Genomic DNA, 9653 nt, shown 5'->3' with positions numbered 1-9653 from the left:
AAACATTAAGTACTATTTTCCATACTTGTCAAAAATAGTTTGTAATCATTACTCTCTCTAGATACATATTATACTAAATTACAATAGAGAAAATATTTATGATAAAGTGGACCACTGGTGTGAAAGAAAAAACAAACTAAACTTTAAAAGGAAAATATAGTAGTGATTTTAAATTAAAAACCATCAAGAAATAAAATGATAGGGATTGGATTTTGCTTTCTCGTGTCCTTATACAACATTTCTATGTAATTTTAGCATCTACAGAGCCTGGGCTATATCTGATATTTAAAAATCACCTCTGAGAGCTAGTAACAATTTTTCACCAATGCAAACTTGATAACTAGCCAATAAAGCAGATTCTGAACCAGTTGGTCTGATTCTATCATTGGTACTAAGTTAGCTAAGACCTCCATTTTTAATCTTTGTCACATTTTGAGGACTTTAAAAACATTATAAATTATCATTGCTGTTTTTAACATCAGAACTAAAGAATTTTAGAGCTAGTAAGGAGGTAGGCAGTTATCTGGTCCACACCTTTTATTTTACACCAAACTGATGCATTTGCACAGAATTTAAATAGTTCATTCATGTTTATTGGGAGCTGTTATTCCTACTTTGCCTCTCAATTTTTTTTTTATCTTCTTTTTTGCAACTCTGGTGATTTTTCTTTTGTCTGTTTTTTGACATAACCAATAGCTTTCCAGGTGGCTCAGTAGTAAAGAATCTGCCTGCTGATCCAGGAGATCCCAGAGTTTGATCCCTGAGACGGGAAGATCCCCTGCAGGAGGAAATGGCAACCCACACAAGTATTCTTGCCTGGAGAATCCCATAGATAGAGGAACCTGAGGGACTACAGACCATGAGGTCGCAGAGTCAAGTTAGATGCAACTGACCACAAGCATGCATGCGCATACACACACATACACACACACACACACAGGTATACTTCTTGGTTTGCTATTTGTATTTTCTTTTGGCTGTCAGTAGAAATAGTTGCTGTGAGCCTATAACCTCTTCAACTCTCAGTGACTAGCAGAGAAAGTCCTTATTATCTGGATAAATGTCTTCTTATACCTTTGCAGTAACATCTGCTGATTAATTAATGTAAGGAAATTAGAACTCTTAGGTTATAAAAAAAACTTTTTAAAAAGTACTTTAAAAAGGTACTTTATTAAATGTATATTGTGGATTCTTACAAAACAACTTATCTTTGGAAGATCTTGGGTGTAGCTGGGCCTTGAGAACTTCTGGAACCAAGCCTTGAATGCCATCAAGATTCCCAGTGGCTTGTCCTTTTTTTTTTGGTCTGCCTTGCATTCCTTCTTTTTGAATACAAATGAATTTTTCTCCAAAAATATACTACCAGATCTGAATTTGAATCTTAACAGTATTCTAATTCTGGTCCTAAAATTCTAGGTAAAGGACATGGATTGGCTTAGCCTGAATCACGTGCCTGCTTATAGACAGATCAACTTAGGCCAGGAAATGAATTACCGAAGTTACAGCATCTTGTCTCCAGGGAGCACTCTTGGCTCCAATCAGTGGTATCCAGGAAGTGGAATCATTCATCTCCCACGAAAACTGGATTATTGGAGAAAGAGTAGTTCTGAGAAAAGTGGATTCCAGAGGAACAAGTTGTCTTAGGAGTCAGTGTGAGACCAGATTCGAGATTTGCTCTCCACATTTTCCTAAATCACCATTCCAATCTCTCCCTTCCCCATCCGTGTAGGAACAGGTCAAATTTTAAAGCAGCCTAAAAAATTAGTCTTTAGATTTTACCCACACATCTTTATACCAGTACTGGGATATTTTTAACAGTTTTAATTGTGTAGTAAATGATACATATAAAAGTTCATAAGTAACATTGATGTAAATTAGGAAACATAAAAATAAATCCCTGTGAATCCATGACCTAAGTTGAGGAAATAGCATATTACAAACACTGCTAAAGCCCACGGTGTGTACACTCTGTAGCCTTCCTCAGAAAAGTGAAATGAAAGTGTGAGTCACTCAGTCGTGTCCGACGCTTTGTGGCCCATGGATTGTAGCCAGCAAGTCTCTGCTGTCCATGGGATTCTCCAGGAAAGGATAATGGAATGTGGAGTCATTTCTTTCTCCAGGTGATCTTCCCCACCCAGGGATCGAATCCAGGTCTCCTGCACTGCAGGCAGATTCTCCAGCAGGAAAGCCTCCAACAGCTTACTTAATGCAGTAGATAAGTATTATTATGGTTCCCCTTGTTGGCAGGAAGACAATGGAAGTAGTAAAGGAGGTAGACTCTGGATCAGAACACTACGTTTTCCACTTACTACATGCATGAGATTAGGTGAATTACTTCATTTCCCTGTACATCTCTCTAGTCTTCACCTGTAAAATGGGATTAAATTGTTTAATAGAAATATTCATTAACAAGGGACAAGTTAAACAATTGTCTGCTACAGGGCACAGAAAAAGAGATCGGATATTTGGTTCTCAAATGGAAATGAAAGGACGAGTTCTTCTGTGTTTCTCTGGCAATAGAAGCCAAAAACTAATTACATTTCATTTAGAAAGTAGAAGATATGAAAGAATCTGAATATCTTTCAGTGATGCCCATTTCCTAATATCTATTAATTTTATTTACTATTACCAGGTATACACACCTCTACTTTGAAAATATACTTAGGAAAATGGATGCAAAATCAATAAAATCATCCCTTGGGGGGAGAAATTGCATTTTGTAATTTTATTTAATGTGAATTTATGTGAAACTAAACTGCAGCCATATAGACACTAGTGAAATTAAAAGCATTGTCACGTAGTGACTCTTTGGGCCACCTTTTGGGTCCTTTCAAGGGTCTGTCTGTAAAAACAGGCAGCAAAAGTATTCAAGCATTTGTGAGGTCTTGATGATGTTTCTGCATCCATAATGTTTCTTTCGACTGGGTTTTCTTTGTGGATGCATGATGTATCCCCGAAGCAGAACTTAGTGTATTTGTTGAAGAACTTTAAACACACACACACACACACACACACACACACACAAAGCCTGCTCCGTACAGTAATGGTCCCCAGCCTTTTTGGCACCAGGGACCAGTTTTGTGAAGATAGTTTTTCTGTGGATGGAGGGGTGGATGGTTCCTGGATGATTCAAGTGCACTACATTTATTGTGCACTTTCTTTCTATTTTTATTGCATCAGCTCCACCTGAGATCATCAGGCATTAGATCCTAGAGGTTGGGGACCCCGGCTATAAGAGGCTCCCAGGAGTGCTTTCTCTTGGTCCAAACAAGGTAACTCTCACTGGTGGCGAGAGCTGCAAGGGAGGGTGGGGGCAAATGCCCAGAGATTCCGGCTCTCCCCCTGCCTCAGCACTCAGTTCACGGTTTCCTCTTGGTGATCTTTTCACAATCATGAAAGAAGTTTATATCTGACTAGATCTATCTGACTAGAGCTGACAATGCAGTTCTACTGGCACAAATGACATTTGGTCGTAGTACAGTTACATGTGTCCAACACACACACAGACGTCTGATAGTAATGGCTAACATATGTTTAACATTTACTTTGTGCTCTTTCTGTTTTAGTTCATCTGAAAAACAGCTCACTGGGGCTTCCCTGGTGGATCAGTGGTAAAGAATCTGCCTGCCAATGCAGGAGACACGGGTTCCATCTCTGGTCCTGGAAGATCCCACATGAGGAAGAGCACCTAAACCCATGCACCACAAATATTGAGCCTGTGCTCTAGAACCCGGGAGCTGCGACTACTGCAGCCCACACTCCCCAGGCTCTTATGGAGCCTGTGCTCCGTAGAGAAGCCACTGCAATGAAAAGCCTAAGCACTGCAACTAAAAAGTAGCCCCTGCTTGTTGCAACTAAAGGAAAGCCTGTATAGCAACAAAGACCCAGCACAGCCAAAAATAAAGATAAATTATAAAATACAAAACAGCACATTGAGGTGCTTGTTACCATTAGCCCCATTTTACACATGAGGAAATAGGCCTTAGAGATGAAGTACTGTGTCCCAATCTATCCAGCCACTCAGTAGGGCAGCTGGAAATGATGTTCTCCAGTCACAGCCATAAGACCTCCTAGAGCAGCCAGTATGGTCTCTCAGGCTTTCAGGCTCTTGATTGACCCCAAATAAGGCATAGAATACCTCCTCCTCACAGTTCCTCAGGAGACCCAGCACGTTGCTAGACCCTTTGACAGAGAGGAATTAATGCCTGTCCTTGATGAGCAATGTCCTAGAGGCTTAGAGAGTTAAAGATTCTTGACAGCTGGACTCAGCCAACTGACAGTTTACTCACCTGGCAGAATCTGGTCTATGGGGGAAAGGAGAGAGCCACAGTTAGCAAATAAAATGACCTTTCTTTTTCCTGAAAGTTATTTTGGAAAAGGATTCTACTTTTAGAATATGTAAAATCTAGAATCAAAAAGGACCTCTAGAAGCAAAGAACGGATCAATTCTAGTTGCTTTTTAAGTGAGTTCTTGAACATGAGTCTTTGTTTTAAAAATGTTATATACATTTTGAAGTTTTATAATAACCAAAGGTGGCTGGTTTTCAGGTCTGAAACTTCTCAAAAAGGAAAAGGCTTGCCTTGAAAGCATTTCTAGCTTTAAAAAAATGCTTCAGCAAGCCCTGACTTAGGACTCATGAGCAATCTTGCTCTTTCTCAAATGGTTCCTCTCAGAAGTCATTGCAACTTACTCCCCGCCAAATGGCTGAGCTACTCTCAACCCTGCTGCCTCCCAGAATTCATCTCTAGGCAAATTTGTCTTGTGGCCTCTCCCAGTTGATCTGCTTCTGTGCTCCTGAGCAGGGGGACAGATCCAGAGGCTGTAATACACTTAGGCAGTATTTTCCCTTTGGACTGCCAGCCTGACTCAGACCCAGGTGGGTGGTGATTCAAGTTGAAACAAACATGGGCTCAGTCCAAGCCTTTAGTTTTGATATATAGGAAAAGTTCTTTGTAATGTGCGCCAGGGAAAAGCAATTTAAAAAATAATAATAATATGCAGGGAATTGTTATGTAAGACTTAAGACCCTGCTTTAGGGTCCTTGGCTGGGCTGTTTAAAATGCTGTATTGAGAGGAGAAAAATGTAAAGTGGAGGAATATTACAACTAAGTTTTGGTATAAAAACATAGCCCTTTAAAGGAAGTTGGAGTTGAAGTGCTCCTTGTAAAGCACTTTGAGGCCATCATCCTTCAGCTTCTCAAGAAGTCAGCCCAGTGGCTGATGTCAGTTTCTCCCAAGTTGTGATCGTGTTGGAAGGTGATGAATTACAAAGTCAAGAATCTTCTCATTCTTCTTCTCATTCTCTTGCGAGAAACTACTGCAGGCAGACAGACTCTTTACAGTCTGAACTATCAGGGAAGCCCATATGATTAGCTATAAAAGGAGATGTCTTGAATTCTAAATTGATTTATGTGTTGTGCTTAGTCGTTCAGTCATGTCCGATGCTTTGTGACACCATGGACTGTAGCCCGCCAGGCTCCTCTGTCCATGGAGATTCTCCAGGCAAGAATACTAGAGTAGGTGGCCATGGTCTCCTCCAGGGGATCATCCCAACCCAGAGACTGAACCCAGGTCTCCCACATTGCAGGTGGATTCTTTACTCTCGAGCCACCAGGAAAGCCCAAATGACTTATAGTTTAGGTAAATTTTTACTTGGGACAACATAGGCTCAAATTGACATCTGGGTCATTTATTTCTCCTTTCCTATCATTCAACCAATTTTAATCTATAGAATGAGGTGAATCATTGTAAAAAATTATTCAAGTAAGTCTCATTAAAATTTTGTAAAACATGAGTTGTTAAAATGATTGCTTCAGTTCTCCATTTATTAATGTAATGCTGACATATCATTTATAGAAAAATTATTTATACTCCAGTTTTTCTCTGGTTAAATATTTTTATTATTAACAGGATAAAGCATATTTAATGTTCATAGGTCCTGAGGATATACATAATAACAATCTGCTTAAACTATTTTTTGTGGGTCTTAAAATTTATCATTAATAAGCAAAATACCTTAGGTATTGAATCTAGGTGGAAGGTGTATGGAAACTTCCTGTAAAATTCTTTCAGCTTTCCTATATATATGAATTTAAGTAATAAAGAGTGTCAAAAAAAAACAAACAAAACTAGACTTACCTGATGTAACCTAACTTTTTCATTAAAATACCTGAGAAGATACACAAAAGGCCAACAACTGGAAATAGTGCTGGAAACTCAGGGGGAAGGAAAAGGCTGTTTGCAGCATTGAAAGACAAGTGCGCTGTTGTGTCCCTGGGGGTGGGCTGACGGACACACTCTGGGGCTCTGCGTGCTGTGAATTCTAAACTAAAGCAGCAGCGGTAACAGCAATAAAGCAAAAGGCATCGATTCACCTCATCTGCCTGCCCAGAACAAGGAACTCTCTTGGACTAAAACACCAAAGAAGCATTCAGCCATTGACTTCTGAGTATGAGCTCTGTTGTGAGCTGGACAGAGTTTTCCCACTGACCCACTCCCAGCCCCACCAACGGCTCCTTTCTTTCCAGATCTATCCAGATGGTAAAACTTCTGCCACAGTGCAGGCAGGTAGTAATCTGTTTCAATGTAAAATGATTTTTTAAAGAATACAGTCAAGAAGAAAGAAAGAAAGAGCCCCAAGGATAACATCTGTAGGGGCTGTGCTCAGCTGACACAGCCCTGATTCTTTGTGACCCCCATGGAATGTAGCCGGCCAGGCTCCTCTGTCCATGGAATTTTCCAGGCAAGGATACTGGAATATGTTGCCATTTTCGATGCCAGAAGATCTTCCTAACCCTGGGATTGAAGCCGTGCTTCCTGCTTTGCAAGCAGATTCTTTACCACTGTGCCACCTTCCCAAGGTCACCAGAGAGCAGGAGACAGGGGCCAACTCTTTGTTGCAGCTGGAGAGCCTGCACTCTGAGAGGAAAAGGCTCTGGTTCCCTTAGGGCAAAGGATTGGTGACCATGACTTGGGTTTTAAAGCCAAGCTTTTATGCCAAGCAAGTCTAAAGCTACATATTTATTATCCTTTTGATCCCTTCATTTTGTCTTAAGAGTCTTGCTTCCACTTGGTATCATTTCCCTTCAACCTAAAACCTGTTAGCTTTTTTTGCAGTAACTGTCTGTTGGGAAAGAGTTCTCCCAGTGGTACTCTGTAATGTCTTTACCTTAATTTTTAAAGGAGGTTTTCAATGGATATTTAGTTTGCCAGCTTTTTACCCCCTAATTGTCCTTTCAGGACTTTAAAGATATGGTTCTAGTGTTCTCTGGTCTTCATGATTTCTGAGAGAATTTAGCCATCATCCTCACTATTGTTTCCCTGAAAGTGAAGATTTTTCACCATCTGGGTGCTTTTAAGATCTGTTCTTTGTCTTTGCCTTTTAGTACACTTTGACTCTGGTCAGGGATTCCCAGGTGGCATAAGCAGTAAAGAATCTGCCTGGAGGAGACGCAAGAGATGCGGGTCAATCCCTGGGTCGGGAAGATCCCCTGGAGTAGGAAATGACAACCTGCTCCAGTATTCTTGCCTGGAAAATTTCATGGACAGTGGAGCCTGGTGGGCTGCAGTCCATGAGGCTACAAAGAGTTGGACATAACTGTCCAACAGTCCCACACCAGCTGTTTTCTTTGGGTTTATCCTGCTTGGAGTTCACTGAGATTCTTGAATCTGTGGGTTGGTATCACTAATCAACTGAAGAAATTTCTCAACCATTATTTCTTCAAATTTTTCCAGTGCTCCACTCTCTTCTCCTTGGATTTTTTATTACATGTACAGGGTTCAGCTATTGTTGTTATTATCTTGCAGAACTCAGATTCTGTCGCTTTTTAACTTCCTTCCCTCCCTCTATTTAGTTTAATTTTGGATCCTTTCAATTGACTTGTCTACAAGCTTCACTAATTTTTTTTTTTCTCTGCTGTGTCCAGTCAGCTAAGTTCACTGAATGATTCTTATATCTGTTATATATTTTCTAACATTTCTATAACTTCCAGTTCTCTGTGGATTTTGCCCATCTACTTGTGCAGTGTCCATTTTCTCCCCACTAGAGCCCTTGACATTTATTACTTATTATAGTTATGGAAAGTCACTGTCTGATAAGCCCAACATCTAGGCCATCTCTGGGTTTGCTTTTATTGACCATTTCTTTTTTCAATCCTAGCTCATATGTTCTTGCTTCTTAGAATGTATCTTAATTTTTGATATTAGACAAGACGTGGACAGGGAAGTTAATAATATTTATTTCCAGAGAAGTGCATTTCAATTATTCAACAAGTCCTTCTGGTTAGGGGCCTGATTTCATATAATCTGTGGGTGAGTTAGTTGTTCGGTTGTGTCTGACTCTTTGTGACCCCATGGACTATAAGCTACCAGGCTTTTCTGTCCATGGAATTCTCCAGGCAAGAATACTGGAGTGGGTTGCCATTCCCTTTTCCAGGGGATCTTCCTGACTCAGGGATTGAACCCGGGTCTCCGCATTGCAGGCAGATTCTTTACCATCTACGCTACCATCTAATCTGCACTTGAGTTGAGTATGGACTTTGTTTCAGGTTTGCTAGATTCAGGTTACTAGCTTCAAATGTTTAGAGAGAAGAGCTAGCACTTTTCCTTCAGCAGGGCATGGGACCCTACAGTTCTCTTGTTCTGTAGCCAAGTTACCCAGCTTGCTAAATCATTGGTGATCTCTCTCTACTCTACGGGCTAGCTGCTAGCTTTTGGGGTCCATCGGAAGTTCTCTTTGCTTTTCATCTATGATTCCCAATCAGGGCCTCAGGAGGTCTCTCTGCAGCCTACCCTCAGGCTTTGGAAGCCTATGCAGTGCTCTCAGTGAGGGACTGGTGTCACTACTCTGACATCCCTTAGCCATAGGAAGCTGGCAGCCTTGCACTGAATGAAACCTTCAGAAGTTTCTCTCAGCTCTCCTTGCCTGCTCCCAGGCCTTGGCTCAGCACCAGTGTGTATTCAGTGAAAGCCCATGGGAGAGTCAACAGGACTATGAAGACTTGGTCTATGGATAAGGCTCCTTGGGATTCCAAGCTGTCATGACAACCCATGTGATGCATTAATATAATGCGATACAACTAAAGTTGCCTTCAAGGAAATACTGCACAGACTCTTCCAGATAGTAGGAGATAATAGGAGTAAGAAGAGGAAAGACTTACTTTCTGAGAGTAGCTTAACTTTGATACTAAAGTCTGACATGGGAAAACAGGAAAGAAAACTCACATGCAAATCAAAGTGAGTAACATGTAAAAAGGATCATCCATCATCACCAAAGAGGGTTTATATACAAGATGAAGATATTTTAAAACATTATTTTTGTATTTATTTTTGGCTGTGCTGGGTCTTCATTGCTGCATGCAGGCTTTCTCTAGTTGCGGCGAGCAGGGGCTACTCTTCTGGCAGTGCATGGGCTTCTCATTGCAGTGGCTTCTTTTGTTGCAGAGCATGGACTCTAGGATGCATGGGTTTCAGTAGCTGTGGCTCCTGGGCTTAGTAGTTGTGGTTCCCGGACTCTCGAGCACAGGCTCAATAGTTGCGACACATGGGCTTAGTTGCTCTGCAGCATGTGGAATCTTCCCAGACTAGGAATCAAACCCATGTCTTCTGCATTGGCAGATGGATTCTTTCCCATCCATCTGCCATCTTCCCATCC

This window comes from Bubalus kerabau, chromosome 13 (genome assembly GCF_029407905.1).
Source record: "Bubalus kerabau isolate K-KA32 ecotype Philippines breed swamp buffalo chromosome 13, PCC_UOA_SB_1v2, whole genome shotgun sequence".
Classification (NCBI taxonomy): Eukaryota; Metazoa; Chordata; class Mammalia; order Artiodactyla; family Bovidae; genus Bubalus; species Bubalus kerabau.
Note: the sequence above shows the minus strand (reverse complement) of the source record.